This window comes from Lonchura striata, chromosome Z (genome assembly GCF_046129695.1).
Source record: "Lonchura striata isolate bLonStr1 chromosome Z, bLonStr1.mat, whole genome shotgun sequence".
In the NCBI taxonomy this organism is placed as follows: domain Eukaryota; kingdom Metazoa; phylum Chordata; class Aves; order Passeriformes; family Estrildidae; genus Lonchura; species Lonchura striata.
Genome location: NC_134642.1, coordinates 38,462,963 through 38,490,178, shown reverse-complemented (window position 1 = coordinate 38,490,178; position 27,216 = coordinate 38,462,963). Strand labels below are relative to the sequence as shown.

At 38.3% G+C, this 27,216-nt stretch overlaps 1 protein-coding gene across 1 annotated transcript in view; it reads right to left on the bottom strand.

Moving 5' to 3' along the window:
* Window positions 1-27,216, bottom strand: part of ADAMTS12 (ADAM metallopeptidase with thrombospondin type 1 motif 12) — a 142,226-nt gene that overhangs the window by 109,033 nt on the left and 5,977 nt on the right. The window lies entirely within an intron of this gene.

The following is a 27,216-nucleotide window of genomic DNA, read 5'->3' as shown; positions in this document are numbered from 1 at the left end:
GTTCTCATCAAACAAAACAGAGTAAGCAATGAGAAACTGTTGAATTAGCAACAATTGAGTGTCATTATGAACACTTGTGAAAAATCAATATAGAAAAAATTTATGAAAGATCTCATACCACATGCACCCTTGATTCAAACACTACTTGTAAAATAAACAGTGCAGCAGGCATTTATCAACCTTAAAGCTGTTAAGGTGGATTTCTTCAATAAAACCCTTTTTTTTTTTTTTAATTTGCTGTGCATTCTTCCCACATTGCCATCTTTTGCAGGAGTGATACATTTGACAAGTACACTATGTTTACTGCTCCAAAGCATCTCCCATCAATAACAAAGGGCATACAACAGAATGTAAATTACCACATGGCATGGAGTGGCAACTATTTTAAAAAAATAGAACCAAAACCAGAAAGAAAACAAAGCACACACAACCCACCAAGAACAGTGCTTTAACACAACTGTTCTAATTCTCAGTAACAGAATTACAGGATTGTAAAAAAGACCATACACATGGTTTTCCAGTACCTGCTACTCACAAACATATGAAATCAGCAAAATCTTATTTCTGAAAGTTCAAAAGGATGAACAACACTGAGTCTGTTTCCTAGAGACTGAGTTTTTTACTGTGAATGAACATTCATATACAACCAGGCATTCATCATCTCTAACAAACTTTTGACCTTCTGGATACAATAATCCTTTTTTGTTATAATTTTGGATCTGTTTTTCTTTTAATTTATTTTGCATGCAATCAGCATCCTATTCCTGAAACCTGAGTACTAGGGCACTTAACAGCTTTCACTTAAATTTCTCCTAAAGAAGAAAATGAAGCGGTTCTTCTCACCAAACTGACCTACATTTCTTTAACTCAGTTTACGTTGACACAATCAGAACCAGGGAAGTCTAGCAAGAGTTTCCAGCAAGTGAAAGCTAATGGAAAAGATACAGATTCACCCACTGTTGTATTGCTCAGGTCATATGCCACATCTTTTCTTTGTGCACACTTTTTCAGTGCTCAGACTATACCACACAACCACACACAGCATTTACACTTGGGTCCTAGAAACCTTTCTCCCAGGAAACTTCTCTCTCAGGAACTCAAATAACCACCTGTGAGGGACACTTCTGTAAAAATCTACCACTTGTGGGAAGGACAGCACTTCTCAACCTCACTAAAGATGATTTTTAAAGAACAAACAGAAATGATGGATAAGGTGTCCTTAGTGACAGAAAGAGAATATGCGAATATCTTCAGGCCTCAAATGCAATTCTAAACTCAAACCAGTTCTCTCTAGCTGCTGACATTTGGGATGAGTCAGATGCAAATGCATTCCAGCTAAAAGACTGGAAAAAACACTTGTGGTAATATCCTTCAGAAACAGCCTAATCAAATTTTTAGCTGCATATGATTGTGGAAAAATCCTAGACAAACTGCTTTCAATGAAAATTTGCCTTTGGCAAAGAAACACACAAGCTCAGAAGGATAAAACACATCTGGTTCATTCATTTAAATGAATGAAGCTGATTTAAATAAATGAAGCAGCAGGCATACAGTTCTGCATAGAATTGCCATCTATGCTGTAGGTATACAGCAACAATGAAGTTGCAAAGGCCACCAAAAATAAGAGACATTACTAATGCTCCTTCTAAAGAAGAAATGGTTACATTTTGCATCAGTAAAGACTTATCAATCTTAACCAGAGGAAAGGGAAAGATAAGTTTCAGTAAGTAGAACAGTCAATCCAACAGCTCACTATAACCAGCTACCACACAAACCCCACATTTGCCAGGGAAATTACACATTACACACCTTTGGTCTCCCCTGTTGTATGGCCAACATATTTGGTATTGTAACCTGAATATCTACATAGAAATAACAAAACTCTGAAGAAAGACTGAAATAATTTGAATACAATCTGTGCCAGTAAACTTATCTTTAGATGTTCAATTGAAGCAGTGGAGATGAAACTCACCCCCATCTGCGGGATTAGGAAGGATCTTCCTCACATCAAACTGGAATATCTGAAAGGAACCAACACTACTTTCTGCAACACAGAAAATGTACAATAACCTTCTAGGTATACCAAACAATTTTTTGCACCTGTGGAACTCCAGGTACTTAAGGTGCCCTTGGGTCTCCCTTCTGTATCAGCAGCACATGGACATTTAGTTTCCTAATGTTAAACACAGTCCAAACATATCTAAATGGATGAAATTTAAGGTAAGAGTCTGATATCCTAATTCAAGTAAATATACTGTATTATCTCTGTAGGCCACATGAATCAATTAGTATCACTTTCAGCCAAAAAGAAAAACAAACAAACAAACAAAAACTCCCATACACATATTTTCACTAGCACTTCAGTAAGTAATTTCACAGCATGTTGCATGCATGAGTTTGAAAACAGTAATTCTGAAATTACTAAACCTGAAGCAGTTGGTTGGATTCATCCATTTAGGACCTAAACTCAGTTTCAACTCTTCCAACTCTTAATTTTTCCTGCTCAAGTAGGCAGCCTACTAGAGGAACACCAGGGACTACCCAGTTTTTCATGGCTTTACAATGCATGCTTACAAATTTAAACAAACAGCCAAGGTATAATGACTGGCTCCTGTAAAAAGAGAATTTACTCAAGCTAACAAAAGAACTCTGAAAAAAAGTCAAGTCCATCTGCTTACCATGCTTGTACTTTAGGGTTTATTTAGAAGCAGCACTCAGATGTGATTTGGTTAACAATACAACTAACAATTCAAACATAACAAGTTTAAAATTTAAACAAAAAATGAAACTCATATCTATGCTAGTTTGCTTAAAAAGCTTCAGATAGGAGAAAAAACACAAAAGGTTTTCAATAATACACATAAATCACTGTGTACAACACCAACAATGTTTATAAAGTGATAGAAAAATATGACTTTAATTTAAAGTCTCCACTGATCCACTGACTGGGTAGCACAAAAGCACTCTTGTCTGTACCAGAAAAGGCAAATATGTAAAAATATATATACCAAATTCACCAGCATGGCATTAAATGGCATTAAGTCTCCAGTACAGCCTGGACAGATTTCCAGTAAAAGCCAACCAGCTAGGATTGTAAGGTGCTTGTTTTCAAATGGCATTTTGACACATCTCTGCCATTTATGAACATCAGGAATCTTTCTCAGGTCTAGCACACTGGGTAATTAAAGCATTAAGTAAAAAATACAAGAAGCACATAATCTATTTTGGTTTTATTACTATACTGTCTCACACTGCTTCTCCTCAGCATGCACAGCACCAGCTACTTTTAGTCAGAGATTTTTTTTTTATTGTGGATTTTCATTTTATTTTCTTTGTAGGGGCTGCATCCCTCTTAATTTCCATAGAGAGAATGGGTATCTTCCCCTAAAAAGAGCAGGAACTGAGCTATGTATATGCAGATAAAAGAAAGAGCAAACTTTCTTGATCATTCCCCTGCTATGGTTCCTCAAAAACTGCATATTTAAGGGTTGGGCACCACACAGTCTAAAGAAACCTACAGTCAAAACCAGAAAAACATTCTGATTTCCCTGAGAATCTTATTACATTATGTACAACTGCTGATATTGGACATTCAGATAAAAGCTGGAGTTGAAGGCTCAGTTCTCTATCTCTGGGATGTTTACATTCTGAAAGCTTGGAGATCTTCCTTTGAAAAGCAAATGAAAAAACGCAAACATTAAGATCCATGTGGTCTGTGTCAGGGAAGAGCTATATAATGAAGTCCTCCTCTCAGCTCAGTGGCTTTGAATACTCCAGATAGAATCAATTTAATTACCTGTTTAGGCAGATACACCAGATTTAAGCATTTAATTACAGACAGTAGAGATCAAGAAGAAAGTAAGGACTGCATTATCTGGATGTGCCAGGGAAAAATGAAAGCCTCCTAAGTAGAGCTTAATGTGTCTCACCTACTTATTGAGCACAATATTCTTCCAAGTAGGTTGTAAGGCAGAAGATAAACATTATTTCCCAAAACCATTGCCACAACCACAATTAACCCTGCCTTGCCTCCACTAGAATCTATGTCCACAGCCAAACTGCAGGTGAGATGTTGGTGTGTGGGAGCTGTCAGGGTAAGACAGATCCATAAAACCTGAATCCTTTGTGGGATTGTGGCAGAATTTTACATAGTTGCCTTAATAATTGAATAGGATTCAGGATTTTATCTTCTCTATCTAGTCTCCCTCTTTTCCCTTCAGCCGGGCTGAATGAAAATACATATTGTATTTTGCCAGAACACAACAGGTTTTTCAGCAAACACCACTTTGAAAAGTAGGAAATGTCTTGAACCTACCAAACTACTAATATCCATTTCACTAAGCATTACAGACACCTTTGAAATAAAATTCCTTACCTCTGTCTGTCATTAATATGGTACAATACACAATTGTGGTACAATACAATACATCAATACACAGAAGTGACTGCTGTCCAAAATTCTTTATTAGTTGCTTGTCACAAGTTCATCATACAACAGAATTGTATCATGCAGAATAAGAGTGTATCAAACACTGGGTGACTATGTATCACCAAACTAAGTATTTTTCAGATACTAATTACACAAGAAAAAGGAGGAGTGACTGAGGTTGGAGTTGCCACACCAAAGGAAGGGAAATGCAATCACTGACAAGTCCAGGGAGTTGCAGAGTCTCTGCTCCTGCAAATCTGCACGGAGAATATATTTGAAAACCTAGGTCTGACAGGCTTAAAAAAAAAAAAAAAAAAAAAAAAATAGAAGGCTGTAACGAATTTCAAGCATGCTTCAGCTGGAAAATCCACTCTTCTCATACATACCCTCTCCATGCAAGCTAAAGACCATTCACCAGTTTTCCAAAGTTCAGCACGTACAATAAGGGGAATGTGACCAGGGGAAAAACCCAAAACAACAAGCATCAGTCTATAAAAATGCTTGGGAGACTAGGATTTCTCTACATTAAATTTTACCTCTTATTTGACCACAAGAAAAATAATAGAGAAGAAATTCTTTGAATATGATACGAAGGAAGTGTGTCAGTCACTCACATCCTTCCACTTTCTCTAAAAAGATGAGTTATTATTTCAAAAATATTCCTATATACCACCAGGTCTGAAAAGTGTTATAGCCCAGAGCCACACAGACAAAGCCATTTCAATTTCATTTATTCCTTTCACACACAAGAGCTGCAAAGCTGGCAAAAACACAGAGAGAAAACTCTGGACTTCATTAAGTTTTTGAACTGAAATGTTTATTCAAGTCAGAACGTAAGTCATACACCATCTTGAAAGTTCAGCTAAGTGACAGGATTCAAGCCACCAGTGTCATCAGTTCGTAACTTAGCAGCTGTTGATAAGAATAAGCCTTGACTATTTAAGTATTTTTAGATGTCAATAAACTGCCTCTCATTTAAGACTCATAGCAAGGCCTCTATTTATTTACAGCACAGCACAAGGCAGCCATGGGGTAAAACACAACAGCTGGTGTTGAATTCACCTTGTCCAGGACAGGAGAGTTGCATCTGGGCTGCTGTCAGGAGGTGGAGTTTGCTGGAGCTGGGCCTTCCTGGCACCTGAGCTCATCCAATCCTTGCTCATGCACCTTGATATTCACATTACAAAGTGCAAATGAGGTGAGCTGCTACACAATCTCTGTGATACTCTCCTTCAATTACCCCACAGATCACAGAAGGCCACTAAGCCTTCTTGTCCATCTGAGCAGCAGCTGAACAGCCCTATTGCCTCTCACCCTGTCTAGTTCTTCACTCTTGGAATATCATTACAGAATCTGTTCTACAGCTACCTGAGAAGAAATAATTCTAGAACACAGCAGACTTACATCTGTTATATCAAGAGCAACAACTGGTCCTCAATTATGAAACCCAATGTTTTCTACTACACATTCAGAGATAGTTCACCCTCTATTTTTTAAAAAAATAAATCATACCATAAAAGCAGTTTTTAAAATATAAAAGCATTTATAAACAGAGAAGGAACTAACCCTTGTATTTATTTGACATCCTTCTATTCTTGCATCGATGGATATCTCCACACCATACATATTAAACACCTGTAGAAGACATTGATGGAAAGATCAATCCCCCCCAAAAAAAAATCCAATGAAAAACCATAGTGTCCATTTCTAATAATTTAACTTAAGATAAGGAGTAATAGATTCATTTAGCATTTTACTGTATAACAAAAGGGAATGAGAGAAAAGAGTATTCAAAAAAATTAACTCTCATTTTCATTGTTAGCTATTGATGACTTTGATTGCCACACATCATTAACTAGTTTCTCAACCAAATCAAGCTGTTAGAAATAAAATGAGGAAAAAAAACAACCCTGGGGCTCTACTTGAAATGAGAAAAATGCACATATTTTTAACCAGATGGTTCTCCCTCTGAGCTACAAGTTTATAATATGAAATCATTACTCCACCATATTAAGTATTCTACTGTCTTGCTTGCACATGTTTTTAAATTCTAAGAAATGCTAACTGCTGCATCACCTGCAGCAGAGACTTTCAGGGAATGTGAAGAGCCAGAACATTAATCTCTCCAGTGTCAATCTGTTTATTGCACCCCAGAGTCAGAAACCCCATGAGCTCTGCTATGGTCTCAAGCATACTCAGTGAGGTCAAATATTTGTTAAAATAATTTGTTTTGGCTGGTACGGAGAAAGTAAAAGGAAACAGATAGGAAAAGGCAAAAATAGACCTTTTTTGAGAGACCATGTTAAATTATGGACAAAATATTACTTGACTAGACAAAATATCTCTTTAAATAAGTCAGAGGTTTAGGATTCAGAGTATACTTTTAGGAGCCTCTAGGTGTGGTACAAACCTGGAGTAAAACCAGATTAGCCAATGCAAAAATCCTGGCTTCATTCCTAGTAACTTCATTCCTTTCTGAATGTGCAGACTTAACCCCTGCTTAAGTCAGAGACAACATCATAGAGTCCCTCCACATAATTTTATGTGTTTTAAATACCTATGGAAATTATTAATGAAAAGTAAACTTGACCTCTGCTAGAAAAGGCCTTTTCAAAACTGTGAAGCACCAATAACCTTATTTCAGAGCTCAGGTGCCAAAGGACACATTTTGAGGCCTTAGTAAGGATGCCTCTGGCCCTTAGCAGGCTGGACCCCCACCCCATGCAAACATGCTCCCACCTCACCATCCCCTGGGTGAACATCTAAAATAAACCAATTAAAGTGTCTGAAATAAACCCTTATGAATCCTGTCCTAAGAGAACTGGTTTAAAGCATCAAAACCCCCTAAAACTGGTTCATACCTCTCTCTGAATGCATATGGTTTTGTTCAGCCTCTCTTTCAAATGCTGCAACCAAACCAGCAGTACAGTAACAATCAGAGTTACCCATCCTACTCAGGAAGGCACAGTTAACATCTGTGACTCGATTTCTTTCAAAATAGAGACAGGACATCAGGCCTCATTAAAATGCCATATCATGGTGTCAACCTATGTTTCATGCCCTTCTGAGAACTGGTTTCTCAGAAACAGGGGAGCACAAATGTTTGGCCTTCTAATTCACAGCAAAGAATTATTTTACAAGATATTTCAGTAAATGAGGGTAGCATATCAAATACCATCTCTAAAAAGAGCAAGAGCAAGTTGCTATGTATTTTTCAGCAATAATTAACTGACCATCAACCCTGAAAATGCCACTTACTTCATTTCCTATGGCAACTCTTTTACCTCGTTTCAACACACAAGAGCCTGACAGACACAACGGCAAACAGCTTTCCGGATCATTGTCCCTGGACTCAAATACAAGCTGTATTAATGCTCTTTCCCCCAGTGTTAAATGTTTTTGATAGCTAAGAGAAAGGCTCCATAGTGTAAGAGTTAGTTGCTGGATGAGGGCATCCCACTGTGGGCTGTATTTGGCACTTCTTCCCTATAATGTGAAAGCATGACACCCATTAGTATAATTGAGATTTACAAGCCTGCACAATGAAGCAAGACTTATAAAAGACCCAAGAGAGTGAACATAAGCTATCATCAACAGGGGACAACTTGACGCATAAGCCATAATGCCATTACTAGAATGTTTCTGCCTTTCCTGAAAAACAAAATTTTTCATAATTTTTGGTATTATTATGGTTTATCTATTTTGTATTTTTTATCTCACACTGGTTTTTGAAACTAAAAGTGAAAAGCCAAAAACAAAGTCATCCTAAAACATGATACAGTCACACAGCAACAGAATAAAAAAATCTTTGATAGGAAGAAATTGATGTAATAAAACCTTCAGGGAGACAGATGTGTACATGTTCATTTCATCAGCTTTTTTGTTAAGTATTTTAAAGGATCAAGCTTATGCGGGTGGCACAACTTGAATAATTTAATTTGCTCTGAACTACAATTGTGAAAGCACAAAGAGTCTATGTCTTTCAGTGCTGCTCAAATTGCAATCAAAACCTGATAAATTTAAGCTACAGTTCTACATCTGTCCACTAGAGCTTTTTTCACATCCAAACTGAGTTTAAACAAAATTAATTATCTGCCTGAAAAGCTGCCCACATGCTGCTGTGTTATTCTAACTAATATAGTCCTTGCAATCTCACCTTAATAAACTCAATCTACCTAAATCCATTGACATCATGAACAAGCCATGCTACCTGGCTCAGAAACAAGGACTGGTATTTACAAATTACCCCAGAAGTCTCCCCAAGCATAATAAACAGATGGCTAGGTCAGCAGAGAGGAAGAATTTAAAATGCTCAACTGTTGTAGGTGTCTACCTTGTCTACACACTTTCTACTCAGACACCGGTACTGAAACACAAATATAAAATATCTGTTTGGAATAACTAATGACAAATACAACCTCTGGATTTAAATTGAAATGACTGAACAGTTGACACATAAGAGAAGAAAAGGAAAAGGAAAAGGAAAAGGAAAAGGAAAAGGAAAAGGAAAAGGAAAAGGAAAAGGAAAAGGAAAAGGAAAAGGAAAAGGAAAAGGAAAAGGAAAAGGAAAAGGAAAAGGAAAAGGAAAAGGAAAAGGAAAAGGAAAAGGAAAAAAGGGAAAAGGGGAAAAAGGGGAAGGGGAAAAAGGGGAAGGGGAAAAAGGGGAAGGGGAAAAAGGGGAAGGGGAAAAAGGGGAAGGGGAAAAAGGGGAAGGGGAAAAGGGGAAAAGTAGAAGGGGAAGGGGAAGAGGGAGAGGGAGAGGGAGAGGGAAAGGGAAAGGGAAAGGGAAAGGGAAAGGGAAAGGGAAAGGGAAAGGGAAAGGGAAAGGGAAAGGGAAAGGGAAAGGGAAAGGAAATTGTCAACCAAATGTTCCTGCTTTGTAGATGGGAAGACACTCTTGCAATGTAATCATACTATTCCTACTCTGAAAATAACTAAAGAAAGTGTTAAAGAGTGAAGCTTGGTCCCCAAATCTTTAAATTTCTAGGACCAGAAAATATTGGTAACTTGTATCCAAGAGCTGTAAAGGAAAAGATCAAGAACACCTGGGAGCTTAAGGAGTCATTCAACAAATTTTGGAGCAAGAGACATTTTTCCAAGAACTCAGAAGAATCAGTGCTTGTATAGTAGGTACTGAAGGCACACAGCACATCACAGAACGTCACCCTCAAATCAGCTTGACATGATTCAGTGTGGGCAGGAAGGGAAAGAAGGAAGGACAGCTGATATTAACCAGACTGGTAAAGAATTAACAGCAGGAAGTATGGCCAAAGCCAACAGAGTCTACCTAATGAGATTACATTTTTTACATTTTCTAATCACATTTCCTAACTAGATTGCAAGTTTGACCAGAAAACATATGTTTATGACACATTTAGGTTTACTAAGGCATTTGTCTTAGCACATTTTTATGAAGAATGTTTTTTGGTGTTTTTTGTTTTTTTTTTTAAATCAATGCTATGCTCATTCCTCTGATTCAAAATCTGATAACTGACAGAGCTGAAGTTACAATTATAAATGAGGAGCCATTATCAAGCAGGTACATTTCCACCAAAACTCTCTGGTGTTATTGATTTTGTCCCTTCTGGCACTGTACAAAGGTCTGAAAGACAACATGAAAATATTCCTGGTCCCACCTGCAGACAACCCAAACACTGCTGAAGCATATCTTTCCCAGGAAGACAGGTGGTTAGACACACAACCACCACTGCCATTTGTAATCTGAGCCTCAGGAAACAGTCCTATTTCTACAAAAATTCAAATGGAAGAGGAATTGTGTGTCTGGAAACAAGGCTCTTGTCTGCAAAGCAGAAACTCCAAAATTCTTGGTTTGACCTTAGGACAGCTGAAAAACTGTCCTTAATGTATGACTGCAGCCAAAAGGTTAACAGAATCCTGCAAGATGCACAACGATCTGGGAATCTCTCCTGGCACTACCACCTCCTTTTGCAAGTGCTGCTTTACATCCAAGCCACCTCTGCTTTGCCTAAGCAATACATTTACTCTATTTTCACCAACATCCAGGCTTTTCCCAGCACAGAAGAGCTTTGCTAGAAAGCTGGTACCAGACTAGAATTGCTATCTTTCTTCAGAGATGCCACACCAAATTACAAGAAGAGGTATTCACTTCAAAATTGCACATTACTATCTACCAACTACACAGTATTTCATATTTTTCTCCATGGTCTTCTTGCCTGTACAGTTAGAGCTTAATTTACTCAAAATATACTTATTGCCACCCTGTTATTCTTTCATCCGTCAGTGTTGATTTGTTCACATGAGCAGACTCACATTTTCCCAGAAACACTTTTTCTGTGGCACAGTTACTGCCACTGCTTTGCTTCTCTCTAATCTTTCTATTTTAGCAAATCCAGTGCAGCACTAAACTTTCTTTGAAAGGCACACACAGCTCCTGAAAATCAATGATCTGAACCACCTAAACCTGGCCCTATTATCAGCCCTTTAATTATGACTCTCTGATGTGTGTTTCCACAGTGACACACACAAGGTGTTTTTAGGACAGAGTACAAAGGAGAAGGAAGGGATGTGTGGCAGCAAAGATTACCCTATGAGTTTTAAACCAGGCTCAAGTCCATCTTGTCCTAAGGACATCAACCTTCTATTTTTCCCAGTGAGCTTGAAAGCATTACCATGCAAGCAGGAACAACACAAAAATATACAACTGCTTGAAAATCAACTTTGATTACATTCCCAGGGGATTCTTCTCAACTGCCTCCTCTCTTTTATATGAGCTTGTCATTTCAATAAGTATTATCTGCAGCCTGCTGTAGTTTTCTGTATGCAATGAGATTGTTCTCTGCTTTAAAATAAAAATAGATTAATAAAAAAATGAAACCAAACCAAACAAACAAAAAACCCACAATAAAATAAAACAAAGAAAAAAACAGAAAAACACAAAACTCCCAAGCAAAACAAACAAACAAACAAAAACACCAACCAGTGTGGACATGTGCTAGCTGTTCTAAAAACAGAAGTACAGAAATTTGGACAGTGCTGGTTCTTGTGTTCTCACGTCAGACTCCCAATTTCCACAGCTGTTTATACCTCATGAGCAAGAGCAATACAAAACAGTCTGAACTGCAGCAAGCAGACTTCCAGCTCTCACAGGCATCCCCTTCACTGGTAACCTGCAGCCCTCACACCTGCCCACAGACAAAGATGCTATTCCCAAACTGTCTGCTCCTTTCCATCCTTTGCCTCTCATGCCAGTCTCTTCTAGCTCCTTACAAAGTTTATCAGACATGATTCCAGCATTTCTCTCATAGATTTGAAAACTTTCCTGTACCCTTACTTCTACCACTAGTAGTTACAGAGACAAGTAGTTCACTTTAAATCTTCTACTAAGCAACACCTCCATTTTCAAATGGTACTGAACTATATTTAATAAAGCCCTCTAGATAGCAAAAGTACTTCTACATATAGCTCTTGACAAAACCACACGAGTAACTTGAGCTACACTGAACATGCTGACATACTCTTCAGTAAAACAGATTACGGATTCCACTCTTGTGTTACCATCATGTTGCCTAATAATTCTGCAAAGATGGCAGTATTATTTAAAAGCACTATATTCTTTCTTCATTATAGGCAAGGAAATCTGCATCAACATACTCAATGACCTAAAAATCTCAGAGCATACAAAAAAATTCAATATCACACTGGTGTTTACCCTTTTCTTAGCTATGCAACAAGAGTAGAACTTGGCCCTTAGCTGTGACCAACTTTTGCAAATTATTTTTATGTCTCAAAAAATGTTTTGTTTATAACAAAAATCCCTGCTCTTCTCATACTTCAAAAGCCCCATGAGATACTATGCCAAACTGTTGCTATACTCTTACACTTCTTACAGTAAATTCATGTGCAAAACCAAATCCTCTGCATTTAAACACCGCCTTTAATTTGTACTTCACAACTGGGTTGGGCAAGCAGCCACTCAGCTGGCTGGGCAGAGGAGCCAGCTGGCCAGCTCATGGAAAGAGCCCATCAGACTGCCCACAGAGAAAACACAACAGGGTCTCCAGCCGCACCCAGGGGTCCCTTGTGGGCACCCACCACACCATCTCACCCTGCTGCCCAGCTCTATCACTCCTCCCATCCAGCCCTGCCCCCACACCTCATCTCTAATAGGAGCAGTTCTGCCCATTTCCCAGATTTAAAAAATCTGGCACAACTGATGAGTAAAAACAAATACATTTATAACCTGGAACTACTTTCTTTTTTCCAACTGTACGCACAGAACAAAAATGACCCTCTGGGTAACCTTTGCTCTGGTAACACATAACATAACACAGAACTGTGTCACAAGTCAGCCATTAAGTTTACACTGCTGCAGAAGACAGGCAGCACATTTCATTCTTCAGCATTAGAGTAAAACAAAGAGCTGGTCTCTGCCTCAGCCTCTATACAAGACAGATTTGGAAGTACTAGGGTGTATTTTCTGTGATGTTATCCAACACTTATGCAGAGTCAAATAATTATAATTTCTTGTTGTTCACATCAAGTTCACCTCTCTGTTTTTAATACAGTTGCCGGAGCAAAAATTAGCCTTTCAGAGACTTAAAAAAAAAACCAGAAACTACAGAGTAAGCACCATGACTGCTGTCTGACTAAAACCAGTGCAAGTCTATGCATAGAAGAATCCAAGCCAGAAAGTAAATAGTTTGCTGCCTCACATGCTTGCTCACTAACTTCTTAAAGTGAAAGATGACCCCCCAAAAGCCTTTCCAGCCCTGGCAAACTGCTCAGAAAACAATTCTCTAAGGAGTTAATCTGGCTCTTACATTGCAGAATTCAGCACCCAACTACAGAATGCCCAGGCTTCTCTCTCTGCAACTCCAGTGCTCTGAGATCATGTAACAAACTAATGTAAGATACATTATCTTACTTCAGCAACAGAAAGCAATGAATTTGAATTCTTAATGAAACCAATACCAAAAAGATACATGATAGTCTTAGAAACTGCAGTACTATTAAGCCTTTTGGACAAAGAGTTAGTGAGCTCCAGGGCATTCTGGGCAGCACCTCCACTCACTCCCAAGTTTCCCCACTCCTGCTGACAAGCAAAGATACGACCCCAGGAGACACCAAAAAAAGATAGAAAGCAGTAATTGGAGCCTATCTAATTTCAAGAGTCAGAGGCTGTATTTAGATTAACTTGTACCCCACCGTCCCCACACTCCCTCAGTGTATGGGAGGGACCTCTTCTCTCTAACAGCCTTCTCCTGCAATCAAATATTTCTGGTACTGCCCAAAGGCACCACAGCACTTTGCTGAAGAGAATAAAAGGATGCCACTGGAGGTGGGGGAAGGGTGCCCAGGAAGGGTATCTCCAAATCAGTGCCATCCTTGTTTTTGGACTAGAGAGGTCATGGAAGTAGTGGCCACACCTGCAAGCAGGGGTCAGAGGGAGCAACAAAAGCCAGAGCACAGGAAGAACAGAAGAGGGCTGAGCCACATCACACAAAGCAGAGTAAAAAGTGACACCTGGAAGCTGCCATTACTCTAAAGAGCTCTGACAGCATACGCTCTAATGGATACAAAATACCACAGCAACGACAGTAGGACCAAAGCTAAAGGAAAAGTTTAAGATATATTCTTTTCCTGTTACATATTAGTAAATACAATTATGATGGACTCATGTTCTTTAGTGCATCCTGCCTGAATGACGCAGCAACCCTCATGGGCCTGCTTACAGATTCTTCTTAAATGAAGACTGGCCAAGAAGGTATGGTACAATCATGGCTCCCCAGGGTTCACTGTTTAGAGGTATGAAATGTATTTGCACCTGTAGGTTGATCTCAGAATGAAACAAAAAAAGATGTTATAAAAACATCCTAAGCCCTGCTGGCACATCATACTTGTCTCCTTCCTCTCACCAGCTCAAATGCCAAAGCACTTGCTGTTGTGGGCACCACACATTTCTCAATCAATGTACTAAGATGCACTCCTCTGCTTTTCTGAGTTAAATCATCTACTAACCTTTCCTTTGGTTGCCCCAAAGGAAAGAGGTTGGGCAAAAGTCTGAGGATAAAAGAATGGTATTGTATGGGGTAAAGAGTACAATCCTCATGTAAACCCTGTTTTCAGGATCCCTTCATTCTCTATACCTGTGGTGATCAGTAGAGAAACACTTAATACTAAGGAACAGAAATACCTCAGATAGAGAAGCAGATGGGACACCCAGAAACAAACCTGTTGTAAATGTGTGTCCTGGTTTGTAAGATAAGCATGTATTCTATTGCCATCTTTGAAAGTTGGGCAGTTTTCTTATCTCTTCCAAGAACACTGACTCCCTCCGGGGAGATATCTTCTGTTAATTGTGAGATGCTTCACCCAGAGGGGAGGAGCCAAGCATTCTTACCTGCATAAAATCAGCAATTTTTGAGACACTGCCAGCTACTTCACTGGATTCCCAGAGGAGCAGCTTCTTCTCTGCTGAATTCCCAGAGGAAGACCAGGCCCAACTACTACCAGACCTTCAGAGAAAACTACACCCTCCTAGAGATCACCACTTCAGCAGCATTTCATCTGCCTCTCCAGGAGGAGCAGCCACCATTTTAACTGGACTACTACCAACACCCTGACTCCTCAGGGTATCAGGTTTCTGACTCCATCACTAGTTTTGTTTGTACTAATTACATTTGTTTTGTTATTATTATTTTTATTTAGTATTTTTTCCAAGTAAAGAATTGTTATTCCCATTTTCACATCTTTGCCTGAGACCCTTTTTTAAAATTGTGGTAATTCAGAGGGAGGGGGTTTACCTTGTCCATTTCACAGGAGGCTTTTGCCTTCCTTCACAGACTCCTGTCTTTTCAAACCTAGACAATGTGCCTTTTGCCCAGAACAACTTTTTCTGCCACAAACAGCATGTGCCCAGTTCCCTGGCTGCAAAGCTGAGCTACACCACAGCAAAACACCACTTGATGCAAGCCCTACAGGAATATTGCTACCCTCACTCTCCTCTGGATGTACTCACTCTATGCTGCCTCAGCTTCCATGCATAACAGTTCCCAGACAACAGAACTTTATGGCTGCCAAGATCTTTATTCTGCAATCAATTTCAGGAACAACACTAATTTTCTTTCCCCTCACCCCCATCCCTTGTCTTAGAGTTCTGTCTCTCCTTTACTTGCTGTCTCCCCTGCTTACCTGTGTTACCCACAAGTTTGTTAATTTAGCTCATATTAGGTATCTCATGTTCAGAAACCTTTGGGTAATCAGAGTATTAGCTTCATTTGGAGTATTATTTGGAGTATTACCTTCATTTTAGTTTTTGTATCCTTAAAATAAAGGTAAGGTTGAAGTGAACAAAGACCACAAGATGTTTATCAACCAGATTTCAGAGCAGTGCTCAAAGGGGATGTCTTGACTTCCTGAAATCTCACCATATATAGCCAGGTATGGATAAATCATCTCCCACTGTTACCTTATCTCTTATGCTACAATTTAAAACTCTATTTATGTTTTCTTAGTTTCCCAGGTCTTCCCAAGGATATCATCCTGCTTGTTTCAAGAAGAGACTCTGAATCCTCACAAATCACTGTGGTCCCAGTGTTCAAAACAGAACTCAGGCAGCTAGAAATAAGACAAAAAGGGAAACCCTGAGTCTACAAATCCAGTTGCCAGTTCTACATTACAAAATATAAATCTCATATAAGAAGAAAAGGATGGTCTCAGACCAACATCTTTTTCCACCATCCTATTTCTCAAAACTGCTGAAAGCAAACACCTGGGGAATAGTAAAATAAGATGTGGTACATCCCACAGATTCTTACCCTTTTTCAAATGGAGTGATAAGAAATGTCTGGTGTATCCCCAGTGAGCCTTTAGTCACATTTTCCCATATTTTTCTAATCTCTGCTCAAATCCTAGGATCTTTTTTCTTTTTTTTTTTTTTTTCTCCAAAGTAACATCCTTCTACTAACAAATTACCCTCCAAAAAGTCACCAAGTATAAAGCAAATATACTCACGTCTTAGCCTCACACTTCCAACAGATGAGCTTTTAAGGAATAAATGTCTATTATTTGCTAGGTCTGTGACTCTAGACTCCACGCTATGAGACTTGAATTTTCCCCTCTTCAACTTCACGTCTACCATTTCCTGGTTTAACGATACAATATCCTGGTGCTTCTCCATACTGATGATACTTTCTAGATCTGCATCCTGAGCAAACTGCATCACACATTGATTCTTGTCCCATGAGAATCAATGAAAATTTTAAATAAAAGCAGACCCAGAACAGAGACTTAAGGGACCACATGAACAGTCTCTTTTCTCCCAATAATACCATGAAACTGCAATGTGTCACCCTAAGCAATACAGTGCTCCAAACTGCAGAGCTATCATACTCCTGATGCATCCCAAATACACAACAGTAAATAAAATAAAATAAACACAAATAAACACATACTTGCCAGATGTTATTAGCCAAGTTACTGGGATGCAGCCATATGGGTAGGGAGGATGATGGGCAGTTCCCAAATGCCTCACAGGACTCAAGTTAGCAATGGTGGCACTTCACCAGTGGTGGATGCACCATGCAATTATAAATTAGTGACCTGATTTAATTCTACAGTAGAATGACAAATGACAGTGAAGAGTACAACTCCATTCTCTGCAGCATTGCTGCAAACCCTAGACAGATAAACAGGCCAACCTACTGCCATATTCAAATTAAACTCCGGAAGAGATCTTGTCTTGTAATCTGGTTAATTTTTCTTTTTTTTAAAGCCCTAAGAAATGGGTTTGGGAGAAGGAGGGTGGGGTTGTGGAGGTTTTCTTCTTTCAATTTTTGGTTTTATTTTTTTTTAATTTAGATCATTCTGATCTCCTAATTTGTACACAAAAATAGCCTCCATGAGGGCTAAGAATGCCAGTAGGAGATGGGCAATTCACAAATTCCTACACTTCAAAGAAATCCATCCACTGTGTGAATCAGAGCTATTATGTCTAATGGGTTTTTCTCATTTGGGCTTCTAATTTGCACACCATTTATCCACTTACAGACTTTGTACATCACTTCATCTCTATGTTCTGCATCTTGAGTCTTCACACTGGACTGTCTGGATGAATAATGCCTTTCAATTCAATTGTTACACAGGACTTTATAGTACAAAGAATAGAAGTTCTTAGTAATGGGGAAACACAGAACATGTATAAAGAATGAAAAAACGCAACTCAGTTCAGCTAGCTCCAGTCTCCATAAAGAAGCTTGACATAAACAAACTTGGCTTGTTTATATTTGACAATATCTAATTGTCATTCAGTCCTTTACAGAACACATTTCTTGAGAAGTGTTATGATAATCAACTTAACTAGAAACAGTACCATATAAAGCAACATTCACAGCCATGAAGAGACTATGTTAAAGCTCCTCTGCTGCCTTGCCAGAAGATGACATGTCCTAATTATATGAGAAAATGAGCAAAAAGATAGCACAACTGGGCTGGATCTAATACTCCTTTCTAAAGCAATTCAGAATACTGGTGTAAAATAAACTAAATAGCCTTGGGTAAATAACTGTAGCTGATGATCTGGCATGACATTTAATGAATTTAATGTTATCTTCTATTTTATCTTACTAAAATATTGATATTAAATTTTATATTCTTTGAATAGAGAGCTACCAATTTCCTAGAAAGCAGTGATTGCTACTGCAGGCAGAGGCTTTGTGGTCAGTGATAGCTAATTTACACTTCCCTGTTTCATTCCCTCCTTAGAGTTGGATTGCTTTCACAGGTGCAGTAATAGTCATTTAGCTTCATAAAACTTGGCATTTCTCTCCTGAACTATTACTACTCTCAGACTTTTGATCTCTTTTCCAAAGCCAAGTGAAATCCATTTCCTGATTTGAAAGAGAACACTTAATTGGATAAACAAGTAGCATGCTGCTTCTGTAGCTCAGCTAGCAATAAAATAAGAAACATGTAGTTCTATGTGTAAGGAGAAACCTGTACTTTTCTAATTTATCCCTATTTTTTCTGACAGCTGGGACTGGGGTCTTGTTTCCAAGAAGCAGCAGTAGCATGTGCCGTGCATTTTGATGAAAAAAGAATTATAACACACCTGTTGTTTTTTAACAAGCATTTCCCACCAGCTGTAATTTAACAACATTATATAAAGATATATCAAAAAATCTCATCAACTACTCAGCCACTCTAAACTGACATGATGTAATAAGAAATACAGTTTCTCCTTTTGATTATAAGTTATTCAGAAAAAGGCAACACCTGTTGTAAAATATGCAGGCAATGAAGTTCAAACACTTCGGTGTTGTCTATAGGCATGGCAAAAACAGTTTAACAAACATAAAGATCTACTTAGCTCTTTGAGCACAAAGATCTAACAAATGACATCCAGACTCCAGATAGAAAATAAGGCCAGAAAGAACCTGTATTCAAAAGAATTTCTTATGCCTCATGGCAGCAGCAACAACCAATTCTTGCTTTCCACCCCACACACAATTTTCAAGAGAAAGAATCTATATTAAAATACAGATATGGCAAAAATACTCCAGTTGGTGAAAGCCTGCTGTAAACCCTGTGCCATAAGAACACAGCAATGGCCAGACTGGATTAAAATAAAGATCCTTCCAGCCCAGTAGCTTCATCAGCAGACACAAGCAGATTTTTATGGAAAGGCTGCAAGAACAGTGCAAAGACAAAAGGACAAACACACACTGACCTCCAGATGTTCTGGAAACCTTCCACTTTGGGATGTATTGAATTAAAGGCTACTTTCTCATTACTTTGCTGAAGTTCTTCTCCACTATTTGCTCACTTTACCCATTTACTTCCCTGCCATTCAAGATTCCTCACTGTCTACAAATTTACCAATCTTTTACACAGTCAACTGAAATTATAGATTATATCTCACAGATGGCAATTCAGCAATTTTGTATTACTTCATTTGGAAAAAAAACTTAATGGCTTATGTAGGTTTTTTATTAATAATGAAGCATCTTGGCTATGACTCTTCACCTTCAATCAATTTCCTTGTCTTAACATCTGGATTAAAAATTAGTTTACCATCTGCTACACAGGATATTAGAAAACTCTAAGAAGCTATTAAAGTAAGGACAAAGGACAACTAATTAATGCCTGAAAACTGAGAGTGAGCAGCTGGACAAGAAAGAAAGGAAAAAAAAACCGTAATTAATAGATGAATGAAAATTGATACAGCACTTGTACAGCGAAAGGGGAAAAGCAGCATATGGACTCTGATTTATCTGCTACTGTACAGAATGAACCTGAGTTGCTGTTTTCATGAGGAAAAAAACTGGAACTATACAATAAACTCATCTTAACAGCTGTCCAACAAAGCTGGCAAGTGTCTGGAATTTATCAAGAAACATAAAAAATAATTAGGAATACACTATGTTACTGAGTAAATCATCTCAAACACTATGTTCAGTGTCTGACTGTTCATTGTGTTCTCCATGACAACAAATCCAAGAAGCATCAAATAAAACTGATAGAAAAAGCCAGTGAAAAACAAATGAAGATACATCTAAATTATTTTTGAAGTGTTATAATTCAGATGTAACAATATATATTTCTAACACTGAGTAAAGGGGTACCCAGATAATGTGTGAAATACATCAATAGGTTTTCCACCAAAAATTTTATCTGACTTGAAAACAAAAGCACAAATGACCAAATGGGAGATGGCCAACTGCCATGTTCTCGCTCATATCCGCATATTTACTTAGTCATTGCTGAACAGAGGATGCTGGGTAAAACAGACATTCACCCTATCCACAGTCTCCATTTTTATGGTTATGACCAGATTTGGTCAATGACTGTTCTAGATAAGGAAACAGACAGAATTAACACTGCATAAAAATTAGCAGATATTCAAGTTTAGACTGATCATTTAAAATTGTCTTTGTTTCAAACATTTCAAAAGGGGGTGGGAGGGAGGAGTGAAATTTGAAAAAAGGAATCTTGAAACCTAAAGCTGCATCTGCATGAGCCTTTATGTGAATTCTAACTAGGTCTACTCTTGAGCTTTCCATACATCAGCAAGCAGTTTATTAGGGATCTGCTGTTTGCCCTGAGAACTGGAACACACCATGAATGAGTTTAAATACAGCCACAAGCATTTTCATGACTACTTACTCATTTTTAATGCTTGTCCTTCTCCAGAGCACACCTGGAGCCAGTGTGTACATAAAGCAACTAAACATCCCAGACTAAATCACTAAATACTTAAATTTTGCTGCAATTAACAAATAAGTTGGGTAAGTCCATTGTTAAGCATCAGATTGTTAAGGAAAAAAAAAATACATACAACAGGACAGAAGCTTTCTCAGCACACAAACAGATCTGAACCCAAGAGCTTTATCTGCAGGGGAGCTGTTCTGCAGTGACAGAGCTACATGTATGAATACAGATCTGTGTGCCTATGTATGCCTGATGTTGCACAAATATAACCAAGTTCTGATACTGACACTGTGTAGACTGCAGCTGCTCCTCTCTGACAGACAAAGAGAGCTGAAGAGGCCATCATGAAAATGAAGTAAATAAAAAAAAGTTCTATGAACAGCATAACTATCAAAGCCTTGGTCCCCCACAGATTTGCTTCTCACATGTGCTCCATTCTCCCAGTCAAAGTAATTTCCTCCAATCTCTCCTGAACTGTCCCTGCTCCTCACCATCAGCAGGGACATGGGTAACACTGCACCTCACTCAGTAAGGACTTGCGGCTGTGCTGAGCCACTGGTTAAGCTGAATGTGCACATCCATCATTTCACTGATCAAAAGTTCCCACCTTTACCTGCAAAATTCTTAAGAATTTAATGGCTTTGACACCAAAGATAATAGAAGATACTAAAAGAAATAAAGAACAGACCATTTTACAAACCTTACATTATTAAGAATCACAGCAAAATAGACATTATGCATATATTTTACTTCTGCATCCTGAACCTGAAGTCAGAATCTCACAGGTTTCCCTCAGTAAACATAAATGTTTTATAAAAAGACACCAAGGTAAAGAAATCATGACATAGTACATTGATTACAAAGGCTCATGGAAACTGGAAAGATGACTGACAGCTCTGCACATGAACATTATTCATAAATAATTAGTAAATATATAGATATATATTTAACCAAGAGATTAAGATTCCTTAAAACTACCTTATAAGAGTCATCCTTTCATATTCTAAAAAAATCATTATCTTAAAGGAGCATTCTAAATCTCCATCCAAACCAGACCACAAAGACCAATCCTTATTTTAACCTACCCCATATATGACTCCTCCACTGAAATGTAACACAATGTTATAAAAGCTCCGGTCAGCTTCTGGTCTAAGAACTTCATATTGGTTAAAGGTGACAAGGCCAAAAGCAGACACAGCCAGATTCTCATGTATTGAGATCACTGATGAGATTTGTTTGACCTGCCAATTAGAGTATTTCTGCAGACAAAAGACTGGGGGAAGGGAGCTGGCAGATGGATAGCTGAAGCTCAAACACAAAGGAAAGGGATGGATGCTAAAGTACTGCAGCAAATACTAATGGAAGTTTGAATGATGAATTTACTGGGGGATGGGGGTAGACTACCACAGACCACCACACACCCTGCCTTTGGATCATCTTCAAAAAGAAAAACAAAACTATGCAAAGCAACCATAACACTACTCAGATGAAGAGAATACCCAGATATTTATTACTATAATGGAGACAAAAGGAAAACCAATCAAAACACAACAAGTGCACATCAAAAATTGCATTTACTTCCAGTGTATATTTTTCTATTTGCAGTATTTTCCATACTACTGCATGTGAGAAGAGATGTACAGCAGCTACACAACCAGGTCAGCTGGCAGGTCTTTCCTTCTTTAGGATTGCCAGAACAAGCCAAATTGCAATCATCAGACTGTGGAAATTCTATGGTATCCAGCCACGAAACAATTCTCATCCCCAAGGAAAATGCTGGCAGCTTGACTTCATTCCTCCCATTCTCCAAACACCATATTCCTGCATTTTGGTTCCGCCAGATTATCCCTTGCCAGACAAACCAAAAGAGGCTGTGGTGGAGATGTCACTGACAGGAAGACACTACTGGCAGAGAGGCAGATATGGCCATACTTCCAAACACTAGCAGGACCCACCCAGTACCATCCCTCAGGGGAAAGACAAAGAAGGATGCAAGAGACTGTCTTAGAGGAAGAAGGAGGAATGAGAGAAGAGCAGGAGACCCTTGAAGAACTTCTGGTTTTGTCTCCCAGAAGCCTTGATCACAGAAAGGAATTCATGTATCTCTTGAAGCATTACAGGAATACATTCCTATTCAACATTCCTATTCAAAATTAGAACAGCCACCTAAACAGCACACGTGCCCAAATGTGTTCTGGGGGTGTCCAGTCACAGGTCAGGGATTAGCACTGAATCCAATTTCAGGTGGTCAAAAGTTTAAGTGAGGAAAACATTACATGCCCCCTTTCCTTAACTGTCTTCTCACTGCCATATTTTGCCACTTTTAATAATCAAAGACACTTCCATTGGAAGAGGAACAATTCTACCAGCAGCATGTGTACTACAAGTGAATAAAAAGACACCAATATTTTTCTGGGCTATAGGAGTGAACTGTGTAGCATTTTAGCTTTGCTAAACCCTGGTAACTACCTTTAACAACAGATTAACAAACAAATGGTCAGTAATCAAACAAGCACAAATGCTGGGAGATAAAAATATATATTATAAGCTTAGCAAGACATTTTATTCTTCCATTATGTTAGAACAAATATTATAAAACTGTTTTAAAGATTCTTTTATTCTCAAACCTCATCTAAGGAAAATACCAAGTCCAACATGTTGAAGGATGCTTTCTATATCTACAGGAGAGGAAAGTCTAAACAGCAGTATTAGACCACTGCCACAGAGCCCACTATTAGTAAAATACTGTTATGATACCTGCACAGAACTGTTCAACTTAGGGCAGATTGTAAAACAGCAACATGTGGGTCAACATAAAGAAAGCATCTCACACCAACTATAAAAGCCTATTGGCATGTAGCAGGAGAACAGAGACTATGCTGAATTCTCCCAAACTGATGCAATTCTGCAAAAGATAAAAGCTACACTGAGATGACAGGTAGAACTGTATGAGCTCATTCTGAGCTTCATACAACCGTAATATCCTGCAATAGAGAACTATTACATTCAAGCAGAATTCGGTCACCACTCCACTTCAGTGACAAGCTTGTCACAGGTGTCAGGACAGACAAAGATGTGCCCATAGAGGTCCCACTTGGAGCATCTCCTACCAGGTGCCACACAAGCATTCATACAGCCACCAACTAAAGGTCCACAAAGGTCTGCCCTGTGGCTCAGCACAGAGCTAAGAATGGAGGTGGGGAAAACTTTCCAAAAATGTTTTCAAAGGCACCCAGCACTTCTTAAAAATAGTGATGACCACCAGGAAAGAGGCAACCCTCTGACTAGCTGGAGACAGCCAAAGCAGGATCTTCCCACAGGTCCTGTATGGCCAGGACCCTGCCAGATATAAGTGCACAGATTTCCATACTAATGTGCTTCCACTCTCCTCCCTTTTCCATGCTAATGCTTGCATTGCCTTTGAATATAAATACATTCCCTGAAGCAACTGTTGATTGACAGTTCTGCTCTGTAAACAAGTGTCAAGAAAAAAAGCCTTAATGATGTTGTGTCATCTAAAAATACTATAAACAATGTCTGTGTTACTGATGGATAAAAGAGGGCCTTGTTCCTAATGAAGAGGATAGACTATCAGAGAAAAACTCACTTCCCAGCTCTATAGAACTTGGTGCATATAAACCTAAGATGTTTATTCAACTTCACTGGGCTTTGCTCGCTCCCAGCTCTACTGAGAGGACAAGCTGACACCACTGATCCAACACAAGGGATTCTCAGGACCAGCACACAACTGACAATTAAGAGATTAGTATTAGGAAAGTTCATTGTAGCCTTCTGTAGAAAGGCACTGGGAAAACTCAAAGCATTATTACAAGAGTGCCCTAAATAGTCTTCTAAGACAGCCAATCCAAATATAATTTTCACTCAAAGATACAAAACCAAATAAATTTCTCCCTTACTTCATCTTGGAAATTTTCCTGTATCTAAGTGATTTCATGTCTGCTCTCCTTCCAAGTGCCACAGTATGATGTGTTCTAGTAGTGACTTCTCCTCCGGGATTCCCTCATCCAAGTGTAACCCAAATTAAACAGTGAGGTCTGTCCCACTCTGCCCATGTAAACACATGCACAATTCAAAAAGGCTCAGAAGTGCAAAAGACTTTACTAAGCAACTGACACATAGAGGAAGAGACATGTTCCTCAACCTGCTAAGAAGGTCATGATCTATTTAGCATGAAAGGGAAACTAAGTTTCGCAAGGTGTAAGAAAAAAATGAATCTGTAAATTACATCTTATTTCCTCCAGATATCTGCTAATTATCCTCTGTATCCCCTTGCCCAAATCTGATCAAATCCCTTTATGAATCTTTTTTTCCCATATATACTTCTGAAAACAGAGACACAGTTCCTTTTTTTTTTTTTTTTTTTTTTTTAAAGAACAATGTCACACAATGACTGTGCCACCCATTCTTATATCTCACATCTATCATTCTGTTATTTCCCTTGCAGGCCATTTTGTGAACATAAAAAAATACATCAGCAATGTCTGTTTAATGCCAAGGGAAGTAGGAATACATTCCAAAGTGAAAATGAAAGTAAGATGAAAATACATTTCTAGATTTTCTGTTTTCAGTGCACTATATGGGTGATTTTTATTACAAACACAAACCTATAGCACACATCTTTTTTTAGTTCTTATACACCTTATACTCCTGGAAATTAAGTGGTCAAATACAAATCAAACAGGCTCAAAATGAGAAACTGTTATTCCACAAAGAGGATTAGTACTAGGATTCCCCTCCCACAGGCATCTTTAGGATTTTATTTTGCTCCAATTCAGGCCACCATTTGTAAAGTGGGGGTGAACATATTCTTAAGCAATTCACCTGAGCAAAATTACAAAATAATAATGCAACCATTTAACACTAAAAATTACAACCAAGAGAATATTCCATAAAACATATTAATTTAATCCAATCAGTATTTTCCTGTTGTATATGTATTTTTTTTACCACCTACAATGACTAAGAAAGACAAAAATTTGAAGTTTAGGGATCACTGTCATGTGGTGCTTCACTGAGCTTATTAAAAATGCCTTAGTAACAAAAGCACAGTAGGCGGAAGTGTCAAGACCAAACAGCATCAGGGAAGGAGCATCACTACCATTTCTGCTCCCAGTATCTAAAAGTTAAGACACTGGTTTTCACCAGCTCTTAGGTTATGAGGCTTGAGCATATCAGCGTAGTTTTACTACAGCAATCTATTAATTTCTCCTCATGCCACAGGCTACTTCAGTATCTGAAGAAAGTTTCTATAATTTCATAGTGTTTACTCATTCTCATTTATCCTTCATTCTCCTCCCCTCCTTCACAAGAGTAAATGGAAAAAAATATTTTCAATAGAAAAATACAACTCATCCCAGAAAGAAAACAAGACAGAAATAGACTTGATGCCAAAAAGCAAAAAACTGAGGATCATCAAGATGAAAATAAATCAACACTAGACCTCAGAAATGTGGAGACAACCACAAATAAAAAAAAGTTTCAAAAACGTTACATTTTTAATATGAAAATGAGATTTCATTTATCATAGCCAACAAAATTACTAATCAATAGATGTTTTCATATGACACTAGATCTTTTCAAAAGCTTTCAGGGGAAAGGCAAGCTAAATCACCTTTCCCCAGCTTGTGGCATCCAGGGGAATCAAGATACACACCCAAGTCTTTCTGCAACCTCTTCAGAGCAACAACTTCTGGACTTCAAAAATCAAAACATCAAAGCTATCTTGCTTTTACCCAGAGGCAAAATTCATTTATTCAACCTGAATTAATTTATGAATATATATTTTGAAAGTTTCATCTTGAGGCAGGTTGGGAACACACAACCTCAACAGTGATTTTTCTGATTCAAATATTTTATCAAAACCTCCAAATGAAAATAAAAGTCAAAAAGTTTGTAACACAAATGAAAAGATAACTTTAAAAGATATTACAATGTTGGATTTAAAATGCAAATTGCATTTTTTTTTAGTTCTTGTTGCAGACTAAATACTTCCAAAGACATAATGAAGATCTAGCACCTCATTTTCAAACTCTCATCCTACTGAAAAATAACAAAGACATTCTGGAAAAGCAAAAAACAAAACAACCAAAGTAACTACTTGTATCATCATATCTCCTTTTACTAACCTTGTATGACTAAATCATGTTTTGGAGAAATTTTGATAAGCTGGTCCCTACTGGAAATGTAACTTAGAAAATAAAATCCCTATCTTCATACCTGTGGGACTGCAACTTCTGGCCTCAAGCAATTGTTTGTTTCTCCAGGAAACATGCCAAATGTGTTATCAGCACTTCCAAAAACTCCAGTTTCCTATTTCATATATACCAGTGCTGTCTTCATGTTGTTTCTCACACACTGCCAGAAGACTTCCCGTAGTTTCTGAAATCTTCACACAGCTCAACAGTGAGGAACACACTTTGATACTGACAGGTTAGCAGTGAAAGGTTACACTTTACACTTACTTCGCTTGCCCTGGTGTTCAGGCTCAGAAATTAAGCACCAGGCCCCAGCCACCTACAGACTTGAGACGTGTTGGCCAATAGGCATTGTCCTCTGCTTCAGGGGCTCTCAAACATTGC